Below are 15,506 nucleotides of genomic sequence, written 5' to 3' on the forward strand. Positions count from 1 at the left end.
GTGTGTGTGTGTGTGTGTGTGTGTGTGCTCATTTTAGCCACTAAACATGTTTTTCTCAACATATGCAGTAAAAAAAGAAACCGTCAAGACTATTGATGACTTCCGTCGTTCAGATTGTTACGGTGCATATTTAGGTAACTCTTTACCTGAAACTTGCAGGTAGGCTTTATAACTTGTTCTGAGCATGTATGAGCCTGAAGGCCTTCCGTGTACAACTGACTAGGTTATAACTTGTTCTTAGCATGTATGAGCCTGAAGGCCTTCCGTGTACAACTGACTAGGTTATAACTTGTTCTTAGCGTGTATGAGCCTGAAGGCCTTCCGTGTACAACTGACTAGGTTATAACTTGTTCTTAGCATGTATGAGCCTGAAGGCCTTCCGTGTACAACTGACTAGGTTATAACTTGTTCTTAGCATGTATGAGCCTGAAGGCCTTCCGTGTACAACTGACTAGGTTATAACTTGTTCTTAGCATGTATGAGCCTGAAGGCCTTCCGTGTACAACTGACTAGGTTATAACTTGTTCTTAGCATGTATGAGCCTGAAGGCCTTCCGTGTACAACTGACTAGGTTATAACTTGTTCTTAGCATGTATGAGCCTGAAGGCCTTCCGTGTACAACTGACTAGGTTATAACTTGTTCTTAGCATGTATGAGCCTGAAGGCCTTCTGTGTACAACTGACTAGGTTATAACTTGTTCTTAGCATGTATGAGCCTGAAGGCCTTCCGTGTACAACTGACTAGGTTATAACTTGTTCTTAGCGTGTATGAGCCTGAAGGCCTTCCGTGTACAACTGACTAGGTTATAACTTGTTCTTAGCGTGTATGAGCCTGAAGGCCTTCTGTGTACAACTGACTAGGTTATAACTTGTTCTTAGCGTGTATGAGCCTGAAGGCCTTCCGTGTACAACTGACTAGGTTATAACTTGTTCTGAGCATGTATGAGCCTGAAGGTCTTCTGTGTACAACTGACTAGGTTATAACTTGTTCTTAGCATGTATGAGCCTGAAGGCCTTCTGTGTACAACTGACTAGGTATCCCCCCTTTATCCTTTTAATGTCTTCTAAGGTTTTATAATTCAGGCAGTGAGTGAATACCACTGTTCCCTTTGTTGTCCTATGTGCCAGCCAGTGTAATGAAGAGGAGTTGAATGCAACTTAATATTTGCAGTACATAGTGACTTGAATAGAGTCCACAGGAGTAAACAAAAAGCTCTGTACCCTCAGTACCTCTCACTCACAGCTTCATTACCATACAGTTGTGTCCCAAATTGCACCACATTATAGTGCACTACTTGGTTTAATGTCATTGGCACCATACTCCCTACATAGTGCACTACTTTTAAACAGCCCTATGAGTACTATGTACACTACATGGCCAAAAGTATGTGGACATCTGCTCATCCAAAATCTATTTTCAAAATCATGGGCATTAATATGGAATTGCCCCCCCCTTTGCTGCTATAACAGCCTCCACTCTTCTGGGAAGGCTTTCCACTAGATGTTGGAACATTGCTGCTATAACAGCCTCCACTCTTCTGGGAAGGCTTTCCACTAGATGTTGGAACATTGCTGCTATAACAGCCTCCACTCTTCTGGGAAGGCTTTCCACTAGACTTTGGAACATTGCTGCTATAACAGCCTCTACTCTTCTGGGAAGGCTTTCCACTAGACTTTGGAACATTGCTGCAGGGACTTGCTTCCATTCAGCCACAAGAACATTAGTGAGGTCAGGCACTGATGTTGGGCGATTAGGCCTGGCTCACAGTCGGCCTTACAATTCATCCCAAAGGAGTTCAATGGGTTTGAGGTCAGGTTCTTCCACACTGATCTCGACAAACCATTTCTGTATGGACCTCACTTTGTGCACAGAGGCATTGTCATGCTGAAACAGGAAAGAGCCTTCCCCAAACTCTTGCTACAAAGTTGGAAGAACAAAATCGTCTAGAATGTCATTGTATGCTGTAGCATTAAGATTCCCCTTCTCTGGAACTAAGGGTCTAGCTGTTGTTGCTCCTAGATGTTTCCACTTCACTGTAACAGCACTGCCCGCGGAAGCTCTAGCAGGGCAGACATTTGATGAACTGACTTGGGAAGGTGGCATCCTATGACTGGGAAACATTGAAAGTCACTGAGCTCTTCAGTAAGGCCATTCTACTGTCGATGTTTGTCTATGGAGATTGCATGGCTCTGCTCGATTTTTATACACCTGTCAACAATGGTTGTGGCTGAAATAGCCGGATCCACTAATTTGAAGAGGTGTCCACATACTTTTGTGTTAGGTAGATACTATGGTCCCGTACTTCTCTTCACCATTGCAGTCTGAAGCTGATTCGCATGGAATGTGAGGCAAGGTCAACTCTTAACACTCCTCACATCGTTTGTACCCTTGGAACTGAAGAGGTATATTCTAGTTTACCCCAATAACCCACGAAGCTCTGTTAACTTATCTCCAGTCAAATATTACTGTACACTATGTAATGATGTGTTAACTGTACATGGTTCCATCTCAACAGTTCACCAGAGTTCAATCAACACAACCACACAATCCAAGTTCCCTGTAGAAATCAACAAAACAATGCAACAAGAGATGAGATTTCCTCAAGACATGAATTTATGCAGAATATCGGTGTAACACAATTTTCCAATGTTCTGTGTGTATTCGGAAGAACAAGGACGAAACGAGGACGCTGCCTGGTATGATGTGAGGAAATGCAAAGTGGGTTGACGGTTCATGGAGCAGAACAAAACAGATGCATTTCCAGCCTGCGTTAGACAATGAAAATCCACACAGTCTGTAGAAGGAAGTCTGGACTCCATCCACTATAATTACGATGCAGGTCAGTGAAGAGAGCCAAGGTCACGTGGTCATTTACAGGAAGTAAAAATTGATTTTAGAGTTCTGTGCACAGTAATAACAATCAACAGTGGCGTGTGCTCTAGTTATGTGTTTGCCAAGATGCCATACTTGGTGCTTTCGTTTATATGTGGCTTCTACTTGGTCGAAAGTAGTGCACTATGTAGGGAATAGGGTGCTATTTGTGACGCAAACCCCAAAGTGAGCGTGCGTGAGGAAGTGCGGGGGTTGTGATGTGACCTGTGCTGGGGTGTCAGTCTGCTCCTGCAGGGTAGGAGAAGGGCTCCATTGTGCCAGCCTGGGCATGGGCATTTAGATTGTCTTCCCCTTTCCCATCTGTTAATGATTGGGTTTCTCGCTCTCTCTAAATCTCACCATGTGGGTTTCCTCTCCTAGCATTTCTTGCTTCTTCTATTATGAATAAATTGTGTAAGATTTTATACATATTGTTTTTGATATTTCATTCATACCTGAAACAAAAAAGAATCAGCTAATGTTTGCACAGTAGAATGTAAGCTATTTATTCACTGTCTCTCTGTTCCTGTGTTGTCTGTCTCCCTGTCCCTGTGTTGTCTGTCTCTCTGTTCCTGTGTTGTCTGTCTCTCTGTTCCTGTGTTGTCTGTCTCTCTGTTCCTGTGTTGTCTGTCTCTCTGTCCCTGGGTTGTCTGTCTCTCTGTTCCTGTGTTGTCTGTCTCTCTGTCCCTGGGTTGTCTGTCTCCCTGTCCCTGGGTTGTCTGTCTCTCTGTCCCTGTGTTGTCTGTCTCTCTGTTCCTGTGTTGTCTGTCTCCCTGTCCCTGGGTTGTCTGTCTCTCTGTTCCTGTGTTGTCTGTCTCCCTGTCCCTGGGTTGTCTGTCTCTCTGTCCCTGGGTTGTCTGTCTCTCTGTCCCTGGGATGTCTGTCTCTGTCCCTGGGATGTCTGTCTCTCTGTCCCTGGGTTATCTGTCCCTGGGTTGACTGCCTCTCTGTTCCTGGGTTGTCTGTCTCTCTGTCCCTGGGTTATCTGTCTCTGTCCCTGGGTTGTCTGTCTCTGTCCCTGGGTTGACTGCCTCTCTGTCCCTGGGTTGTCTGTCTCTGTCCCTGGGTTGTCTGTCTCTGTCCCTGGGTTGTCTCTTCTGATAAAACAATACCTGAAACTAGGAAGATGAAGAAGCAGCTAATGCACAATAGAATGTGAGCTGTAGAATATCCTCCTTCTGTGGTAGTGTATCAGGACAGTGGTGTGGGGTTGCAGAGCAGGGGAGGAGAGGGAGCTGGTGTTCAGTGTTCACTGAGGAGCTTCTGGCTCAGAACATGTGCCTGCAGGGCAGAGTACTGCTCTGGTTTTGTGCTCGATGGCACCCAGCTCCCTGTATAGTGCACTACCTTCAACCAGGGTCCTGATGTTCCATTTGGTACGCAGACCTGGTTTCCATTTATTCAATCTGTTTCCACTATAGACTGCCTGATGTTGGACCAGATGAACTAACCTGATGTTGGACCAGATTAAATGACCTGATGTTGGACCAGATTAAATAAACTGATGTTGGATCAGATTAAATGACCTGATGTTGGACCAGATTAAATGACCTGATGTTGGACCAGATTAACTAACCTGATGTTGGACCAGATTAAATAAACTGATGTTGGACCAGATTAAATGACCTGATGTTGGACCAGATTAACTAACCTGATGTTGGTTCAGATTAAATGACCTGATGTTGGACCAGATTAACTAACTTTTTTTTTTTTTTTTTTACCTTTATTTTACTAGGCAAGTCAGTTAAGAACAAATTCTTATTTACAATGACGGCCTAGGAACAGTGGGTTAACTGCCTGTTCAGGGGCAGAACGACAGATTTTGTACCTTGTCAGCTCGGGGATTTGAACTTGCAACCTTTCGGTTACTAGTCCAATGCTCTAACCACTAGGCTACACTGCCGCAACCTGATGTTGGTTCAGATTAAATATACTGATGTTGGTTCAGATTAACTAACCTGATGTTGGTTCAGATTAACTAACCTGATGTTGGTGCATATTACATTTGTATTTATTTATTTTTTATTTCACCTTTATTTAACCAGGTAGGCTAGTTAAGAACAAGTTCTCATTTGCAACTGCGACCTGGCCAAGATAAAGCATAGCAGTTCGAAACATACAACAACACAGTTACACATGGAATAAACAAACATACAATCAATAATACAGTAGAAAAATCTATATAACAGTGTGTGCACATGATGTAGGATAAGAGAGGTAAGGCAATAAATAGGCCATGGTGGCAAAGTAATTACAATATAGCAATTAAACACTGGAATGGTAGGATGTGAAGAAGATGAATGTGCAAATAACCTGATGTTGGTTCAGATTAAATGACCTGATGTTGGTTCAGATTAACTAACCTGATGTTGGTTCAGATTAAATTACTTGATGTTGGTTCAGATGAACTAACCTGATGTTGGACCTGATTAATTTACCTGATCAACTGAGTCCGCCCACCTAAACTGAACCCTGCTAAACCGAACCCAGGATGTGTCCGGAGTGGAACCCTATTCACATTATAGTGCACTGCTTTTGTCCAAAAATGTCAATAGTAGTGCACTATATAGGGAATAGTGTGCCATTTGGAAGCACCCTGGCCTGTCATTGTCTGTCATGTCGCACTTGATGGAGTAGGTACATGTCTACATCCCTGATGGAGTAGCTACATGTCTACATCTCTGATGGAGTAGCTACATGTCTACATCTCTGATGGAGTAGCTACATGTCTACATCCCTGATGGAGTAGCTACGTGTCCTGATGGAGAAGCTACGTGTCCTGATGGAGTAGCTACATGTCTACATGCCCTGATGGAGTAGCTACGTGTCCTGATGGAGATGCTACGTGCCCTGATGGAGTAGCTACATGTCTACATCCCTTATGGAGTAGCTACATGTCCTGATGGAGTAGCTACATGTCCTGATGGAGTACCTACATGTCCTGATGGAGTAGCTACATGTCCTGATGGAATACCTACATGTCCTGATGGAATACCTACATGTCCTGATGGAGTAGCTACATGTCTACATGTCCTGATGGAGTAACTACATGTCTACATGTCCTGATGGAGTAGCTATACGTCTACATGTCCTGATGGAGTAGCTATATGTCTACATGTCCTGATGGAGTAGCTACATGTCTACATGTCCTGATGGAGTAGCTACATGTCCTGATGGAGTAGCTATATGTCTACATGTCCTGATGGAGTAGCTACATGTCTACCTGTCCTGATGGAGTAGCTATATGTCTACATGTCCTGATGGAGTAGCTACATGTCTACATGTCCTGATGGAGTAGCTACATGTCCTGATGGAGTAGCTACATGTCTACCTGTCCTGGTGGAGTAGCTATATGCCTACATGTCCTGATGGAGTAGCTACATGTCTACCTGTCCTGATGGAGTAGCTATATGTCTACATGTCCTGATGGAGTAGCTACATGTCCTGATGGAGTAGCTACATGTCCTGATGGAGTAGCTACATGTCCTGATGGAGTACCTACATGTCCTGATGGAGTAGCTACATGTCCTGATGGAATACATACATGTCCTGATGGAGTAGCTACATGTCTACATGTCCTGATGGAGTAACTACATGTCTACATGTCCTGATGGAGTAGCTATACGTCTACATGTCCTGATGGAGTAGCTATATGTCTACACATCCTGATGGAGTAGCTACATGTCTACATGTCCTGATGGAGTAGCTACATGTCCTGATGGAGTAGCTACATGTCTACATGTCCTGATGGAGTAGCTACATGTCCTGATGGAGTAGCTACATGTCTACCTGTCCTGGTGGAGTAGCTATATGTCTACATGTCCTGATGGAGTAGCTACATGTCCTGATGGAGTAGCTACATGTCCTGATGGAGTAGCTACATGTCCTGATGGAGTACCTACATGTCCTGATGGAGTAGCTACATGTCCTGATGGAATACCTACATGTCCTGATGGAGTAGCTACATGTCTACATGTCCTGATGGAGTAACTACATGTCTACATGTCCTGATGGAGTAGCTATACGTCTACATGTCCTGATGGAGTAGCTATATGTCTACATGTCCTGATGGAGTAGCTACATGTCTACATGTCCTGATGGAGTAGCTACATGTCCTGATGGAGTAGCTACATGTCTACCTGTCCTGATGGAGTAGCTACATGTCCTGATGGAGTAGCTACATGTCTACCTGTCCTGATGGAGTAGCTACATGTCCTGATGGAGTAGCTACATGTCTACCTGTCCTGGTGGAGTAGCTATATGTCTACATGTCCTGATGGAGTAGCTACATGTCTACCTGTCCTGATGGAGTAGCTACATGTCTACATGTCCTGATGGAGTAGCTATATGTCTACATGTCCTGATGGAGTAGCTACATGTCCTGATGGAGTAGCTACATGTCCTGATGGAGTAGCTACATGTCCTGATGGAGTACCTACATGTCCTGATGGAGTAGCTACATGTCCTGATGGAATACCTACATGTCCTGATGGAGTAGCTACATGTCTACATGTCCTGATGGAGTAACTACATGTCTACATGTCCTGATGGAGTAGCTATACGTCTACATGTCCTGATGGAGTAGCTATATGTCTACATGTCCTGATGGAGTAGCTACATGTCTACATGTCCTGATGGAGTAGCTACATGTCCTGATGGAGTAGCTACATGTCTACCTGTCCTGATGGAGTAGCTATATGTCTACATGTCCTGATGGAGTAGCTACATGTCTACATGTCCTGATGGAGTAGCTACATGTCTACATCCCTGATGGAATAGCTACATTTCTACATGCCCTGATGGAGTAGCTACATGTCCTGATGGAGTAGCTACATGTCCTGATGGAGTACCTACATGTCCTGATGGAGCACCTACATGTCCTGATGGAGTAGCTACATGTCCTGATGGAGTCCCTACATGTCCTGATGGAGTAGCTACATGTCCTGATGGAGTAGCTACATGTCCTGATGGAGTACCTACATGTCCTGATGGAGTAGCTACATGTCTACATGTCCTGATGGAGTAACTACATTTCTACATGTCCTGATGGAGTAGCTATATGTCTACATGTCCTGATGGAGTAGCTATATGTCTACATGTCCTGATGGAGTAGCTATATGTCTACATGTCCTGATGGAGTAGCTACATGTCTACATGTCCTGATGGAGTAGCTACATGTCCTGATGGAGTAGCTACATGTCTACCTGTCCTGGTGGAGTAGCTACATGTCTACCTGTCCTGGTGGAGTAGCTACATGTCTACCTGTCCTGATGGAGTAGCTACATGTCTACATGTCCTGATGGAGTAGCTATATGTCTACATGTCCTGATGGAGTAGCTACATGTCCTGATGGAGTAGCTACATGTCCTGATGGAGTAGCTACATGTCCTGATGGAGTAGCTACATGTCCTGATGGAGTAGCTACATGTCCTGATGGAATACCTACATGTCCTGATGGAGTAGCTACATGTCTACATGTCCTGATGGAGTAACTACATGTCTACATGTCCTGATGGAGTAGCTACATGTCTACATGTCCTGATGGAGTAGCTACATGTCTACATGTCCTGATGGAGTAGCTATATGTCTACATGTCCTGATGGAGTAGCTATATGTCTACATGTCCTGATGGAGTAGCTACATGTCTACATGTCCTGATGGAGTAGCTACATGTCTACATGTCCTGATGGAGTAGCTACATGTCTACATGTCCTGATGGAGTAGCTACATGTCTACATGTCCTGATGGAGTAGCTATATGTCTACATGTCCTGATGGAGTAGCTACATGTCTACATGTCCTGATGGTGTCGCTACATGTAAATGTTAAGAATAAGCAACTGACACATCAAATGACATCACTCCTCAGCTCTGTTCACAGACTTCAAATGAAATGGAGATGTTGTTTCACTAGCTTGTGGTTCAGAGAGAGAGAGAGATAGTGGGAAGGCTTGGTAACAGTAGTTTGTGGTTCAGAGAGAGAGAGAGATAGTGGGAAGGCTTGGTAACAGTAGCTTGTGGTTCAGAGAGAGAGAGAGATAGTGGGAAGGCTTGGTAACAGTAGCTTGTGGTTCAGAGAGAGAGATAGATAGTGGGAAGGCTTGGTAACAGTAGCTTGTGGTTCAGAGAGAGAGAGAGAGAGATAGATAGTGGGAAGGCTTGGTAACAGTAGCTTGTGGTTCAGAGAGAGAGAGAGAGATAGTGGGAAGGCTTGGTAACAGTAGCTTGTGGTTCAGAGAGAGAGAGAGATAGTGGGAAGGCTTGGTAACAGTAGCTTGTGGTTCAGAGAGAGAGAGAGAGAGTGGGAAGGCTTGGTAACAGTAGCTTGTGGTTCAGAGAGAGAGAGAGAGATAGTGGGAAGGCTTGGTAACAGTAGCTTGTGGTTCAAAGAGAGAGATAGATAGATAGTGGGAAAGCTTGGTAACAGTAGCTTGTGGTTCAGAGAGAGAGAGAGAGATAGTGGGAACGCTTGGTAACAGTAGCTTGTGGTTCAGAGAGGGAGAGAGAGAGATAGTGGGAAGGCTTGGTAACAGTAGCTTGTGGTTCAGAGAGAGAGAGAGATAGATAGTGGGAAGGCTTGGTAACAGTAGCTTGTGGTTCAGAGAGAGAGAGAGATAGTGGGAAGGCTTGGTAACAGTAGCTTGTGGTTCAGAGAGAGAGAGAGATAGTGGGAAGGCGTGGTAACCGTAGCTTGTGGTTCAGAGAGAGAGAGATAGTGGGAAGGCTTGGTAACAGTAGCTTGTGGTTCAGAGAGAGAGAGAGATAATGGGAAGGCTTGGTAACAATGCTGAGAAGTTGGCTGAAATGCACAGCCTCCCTCCTGAGCTCCAAGAGTCCCTGAACACTCTTATGGATTCTCTCAAACAGCTAGGAATTTTTCGGGGTGTTTGACAAATAACGGTTTTCACCTCTCTCTTTCCTTTTGTCTCCTCTCCTCTTTCTCCCACCACGGCTATTTGTCTTGCACACAATACTCCTTTTCTCCACCCAGAACAATGTGTTTGTTCTCTTCCATTGCACCCTCTCTCTCCACTCCTCCATCTCTGTGTCGCTCTCTACCCCTCCATACCTTGTTTGGTGCTTTCTGTGACATCTCGGGCTGTGCGAGGGCACGAGGGAGCGAGGGAGCGAGGGACAGGCCCTACCATTGTCCTCATCTGAACCCACAGAATATGAGTGTTTTTCTTGAGGCACAGGACCAGCAAGCGTTGGCCAATAACCTTTAGATAAATGGACTTGATGATGTCAGGCCAGCTTTATCACCCTAGCGGAGTACCTAATGGTGCCTTATCCACTACATAGTTCACTACGGGCCCTGGTCAAAAGTAGTGCACTATATAGTGTATAGGGTGCCATTTGGGATGCAGACAGCCAGCCCCATGTTCTTTCCACAGTCTCCACTGTCACTTTATTGTAATATATTATTGAATACAATAGACCTGCATGTCTCGTCAATGCAATCTACCAAGACCATATTAAGCCTAATCCTATTTCTATTCATATTCCACCATTATTGAAATAATTGTTTTTTTAATCCTGATTTGCCGTCTCCAAGCTGGAGGATATTCTGGAGTTGTCGACTGTGTGTTCCCATGGCTGCTTGTGGCACTCTGGGCTTTGGATGGATACATCTCCTTTCTCCCGTTAGCTTTTAGTTTGGGAGCAGAATCTTGGCCTGTATTCATAAAGCGTCTAAAGAGTAGGTGTGCTGATCCAGGATCAGGTGCCCCCTGTCCATGTAATCTTATTCATTATGATCTAAAAGGCCGAAACTGATCCTAGATCAGCAATTCTACTCTGACTGAGGCGCTTTGTTAATATTGGCCCAGGGTGTTGATGGTGTTTGTGTTGTGATTAGTCCACAGCAGTGGTTGTTTTCCCCAGTGTTTCTTGGCGTAGGCCCACACTGCTGCTCCTCTGAGGGACTGACTGTCTGGCAACTCCTTTGGATCACTTCTTTGGACATTAGCTAAATGACCAGATGCCTCTGTCACTCTGGTCTCTGGCCTCTGTCTGTCCCTCTGTCTCTCTGTCCCTCTATCTCTCTTTCCCTCTGTCACTATGTCCCTTTGTCTCTCTCTCCCCCTGTCTCTCCCTCTGCCTCTCTCTCTGTCTCTCTCCCTCCCCCTGTCTCTCCCCCTGTCTCCTCCCCTGCCTCTCTCTCTCCCTCTGTCTCTCTGTCTCTCTCCCTCTGTCTCTCTCTCCCTCTGTCTTTTCCTCTGCCTCTCTCTCTGCCTCTGCCTCTCCCTCTGCCTCTGCCTCTCCCTCTGCCTCTGTCTCTCCTTCTACCTCTCTCTCTGGCCTCTCTCTCTCCCTCTGCCTGTCTCTCTGTCTCTCCTTCTACCTCTCTCTCTGGCCTCTGTATCTCCCTCTGCCTCTCTCTCTGTCTCTCTCTGGCCTCTCTCTTTCCCTCTACCTCTGTCTCTCCTTCGACCTCTCTCTCTGGCCTCTGTCTCTCTCTCCCTCTGGCCTCTGTTTCCCTCCCTCCATCTTTCCTCGTGACCAGAAAGTATTGTCTGTGCCCAAATAGCACCCTATTCCCTGTGTAATGCACTACTTTTGACCTTGACCCATCAGGAAAAGCCAGTGTGCCATTTGGGACAAAGCCTCGGCCTCCCGCCACCTCCCACCAGCCCTAAAGACGCTAACCAGATCCCTCTAACCCTCCGACCCGGCCAGTCCAAGACATTCCACTGGTGCCCTTCTACCAACATGCCTGGTAATTATCCCACTGTCTGGCTCTGTTCAACCCAGACACTGTAGACAACTGGCTCTGTTCAACCCAGACACTGTAGACAACTGGCTCTGTTACACCCAGACACTGTAGACAACTGGCTCTGTTACACCCAGACACTGTAGACAACTGGCTCTGTTACACCCAGACACTGTAGACAGCTGGCTCTGTTCAACCCAGACACTGTAGACAACTGGCTCTGTTAAACCCAGACACTGTAGACAACTGGCTCTGTTAAACCCAGACACTGTAGGCAACTGGCTCTGTTAAACCCATACACTGTAGACAACTGGCTCTGTTACACCCAGACACTGTAGACAGCTGGCTCTGTTACACCCAGACACTGTAGACAACTGGCTCTGTTCAACCCAGACACTGTAGACATCTGGCTCTGTTCAACCCAGACACTGTAGACAACTGGCTCTGTTCAACCCAGACACTGTAGACAGCTGGCTCTGTTCAACCCAGACACTGTAGACAACTGGCTCTGTTCAACCCAGACACTGTAGACAACTGGCTCTGTTCAACCCAGACACTGTAGACAGCTGGCCTGTTACACCCAGACACTGTAGACAACTGGCTCTGTTACAACCCAGACACTGTAGACAACTGGCTCTGTTCAACCCAGACACTGTAGACAGCTGGCTCTGTTAAACCCAGACACTGTAGACAACTGGCTCTGTTCAACCCAGACAATGTAGACAGCTGGCTCTGTTCAACCCAGACACTGTAGACAACTGGCTCTGTTCAACCCAGACACTGTAGACAACTGGCTCTGTTCAACCCAGACACTGTAGACAGCTGGCCTGTTACACCCAGACACTGTAGACAACTGGCTCTGTTACACCCAGACACTGTAGACAACTGGCTCTGTTCAACCCAGACACTGTAGACAGCTGGCCTGTTCAACCCAGACACTGTAGACAACTGGCTCTGTTCAACCCAGACACTGTAGACAGCTGGCTCTGTTACACCCAGACACTGTAGACAACTGGCTCTGTTACACCCAGACACTGTAGACAACTGGCTCTGTTCAACCCAGACACTGTAGACAGCTGGCTCTGTTAAACCCAGACACTGTAGACAACTGGCCTGTTTCACCCAGACACTGTAGACAGCTGGTCTGTTATACCCAGACACTGTAGACAGCTGGTCTGTTATACCCAGACACTGTAGACAGCTGGTCTGTTACACCTAAATGTGACTCCCAAATGGCACCCTTGGGAGGCAATTTGGGATATAGCCTGAGAGTTCTCCTTACCTCTTCTCTCTGTGTGTTGTTGATGGTCTTGCCTTACCACATGAGTGTTTTATCACTGCCTGCTGTGAGAAGGTTTCTCTCTCTCTCTCTCTCGCGCTCTCTCTCTCTCTCATTTCAATTTAAGGGCTTTATTGGCATGGGAAAAACATATGTTTAGATTGCCAAAGCAAGTGAAATAGATGATAAACAAAAGTGAAATATGAAATAAACAATAAAAAATGAACAGTAAACATTACACTTACAAAGGTTCCAAAAGAATAAAGACATTTCAAATATAACATTATGTATATATACAGTGTTGTAACGATGTGCAAATAGTTAAAGTACAAAAGAGAATATATAAATATGGGTTGTATTTATAATGATGTTTGTTCTTCACTGGTTAACCTTTTCTTGTGGCAACAGGTCACAAATCTTGCTGCTGTGATGGCAAACTGTGGTATTTCACCCAGTAGATATGGGAGTTTATCAAAATTGGATTTGTTTTTGAATTCTTTGTGGATCTGTGTAATCTGAGGGAAATATGTCTCTCTAATATGGTCATACATTGGGCAGGAGGTTAGGAAGTGCAGCTCAGTTCCCACCTCATTTTGTGGGCAGTGAGCACATAGCCTGTCTTCTCTTGAGAGCCAGGTCTGCCTACGGCGGCCTTTCTCAATAGCAAGGCTATGCTCACTGAGTCTGTACATAGTCAAAGCTTTCCTTAAGTTTGGGTCAGTCACAGTGGACAGGTATTCTGCCGCTGTCTACTCTCTGTTTAGGGACAAATAGCATTACAGTTTGTTCTGTTTTTTGGTCAATTCTTTCCAATGTGTCAAGTAATTATCTTTTAGTTTTCTCATGATTTGGTTGAGTCTAATTGTGTTGCTGTCTGGTCTGTTTGTGTTTGCGAACAGAGCCCCAGAACCAGCTTGCTTAAGGGACTCTTCCCCAGGTTCATTTCTCTGTAGGTGATGGCTTTGTTAAGGAAGGTTTGGGAATCTCTTCCTTTTAGGTGGTTGCAGAATTTAACGTCTCTTTTCTGGATTTTGATAATCAGCGGGTATCGGCCTAATTCTGCTCTGCATCCATTTATTTGGTGTTTTACATTGTACACAGAGGATAATTTTGGAGAATTCTGCATGCAGTCTCAATTTGGTGTTTGTCCCATTTTGTGAATTCTTGCCCAGCTAGCAATGAGGAATCAGCCCTCATCTTGGGGGCTGGAACTAATGGGCCTGGAATCAAAATGAATGACTCCAGAATCAGGCCGTTACCGTCTACCGGAATTCAGCCGACCTTGACGGCACCAGAAACCCCCAGAAGAGGCCTGATGCAAATTTAAATAAATTGATTCACAATTACCTGATTTAGTCATTTTAAATATGACTATTTACATTTTATACATAAAAATTGTACCTATCCACGAAGAAAAAAAATGATGTCGGAGGAAACACCATACGCTTGGTGACTGTGTCAGCGTGCATGCGCCTGGCCCACCAGAGGATGTGCTACAGCGCGATGGGGACAAGGACAAACCCTTCCCTAACTCGGCTCGGTGCGGAGCCCCAAGTAATACATTTGGGCCAGATAACTCACACCGGAATCGTCCCGAGCTCAATCCCCACATCCTTGACATAAGTAATACTGACTCTCAGCCGAGTGCCCCAACTCTCAGCCGGAATCGGCCCAGATCCACTGTGCTAGCTGGGTGGATGGTGAGCGGACCCCAGACCTCACAACCATAAAGGGCAACGGGTTCTATAACTGATTCATGTACGTATGTTTAGCCAGCTCCTAATTGGTATGTCGAATATTATGTTCCTTTTGATGGAATAGAAGGCCCTTCTTGCCTTGTCTCTCAGATCATTCACAGCTTTGTGGAAGTTACCTGTGGCGCTGAAGTTTAGGGCAAGGTATGTATAGTTTTTTGTGTGCTCTAGGGCAACAGTGTCTAGATGCAATTTTTATTCGCTGTCCTGGCAACGGGACCTTTTTTGGAACACCATTATTTTTGTCTTACTGAGATTTACTGTCAGGGCCCAGGTCTGGCAGAGTCTGTACAGAAGATCTAGGTGCTGCTGTAGGCCCTCCTTGGTTGGTGACAGAAGCACCAGATCATCAGCAAAGAGTAGATATTTGACTTCAGATTCTAGTAGGGTGAGGCTGGGGTGCTGCAGACTGTTCTAGTGCCCTAGACCTCACAACCATAAAGGTCTCTCTCTCTCTCTCTCTCTCTCGCTCTCTCGCTCTCTTGGTCTCTCTCTTTGTCTCTCTGTCTCTCTCTCTCTGTCTCTCTCTCTCTGTCTCTCTCTCTTCTCTGTCTCTGTCTCTCTCTCTCTCTGTCTCTCTCTGTCTTTCCTGCTTCTTTCGCTCTCTCTGTCCTGTCTCTCTCTTGCTCTGCTGTCTCTTCTCTTGCTCATCTCTTTGGTCTCTCGTCTTTGTCTCTCTGTCTCTCTCTCTCTCTCTTCTCTGTCTCTCTCTTCCTCCCTCTTCTCTTCTCTCTCTCTCTCATCGGTCTCTGCGCTCTCTGCCTGTCCTCTCTCTCGTCCTCTCTTGTCTCTCTCGTTCTGTCTCTGCTTCTGTCCTCTCTCTCTGTCTCTCCATGTCTCTCTCTTGTCTTCTCCTCTCTCGTGGTCTCTCTCTCATGTCTCTGTCTCTT

This window comes from Oncorhynchus kisutch, linkage group LG30, assembly GCF_002021735.2.
Source record: "Oncorhynchus kisutch isolate 150728-3 linkage group LG30, Okis_V2, whole genome shotgun sequence".
NCBI lineage: Eukaryota > Metazoa > Chordata > Actinopteri > Salmoniformes > Salmonidae > Oncorhynchus > Oncorhynchus kisutch.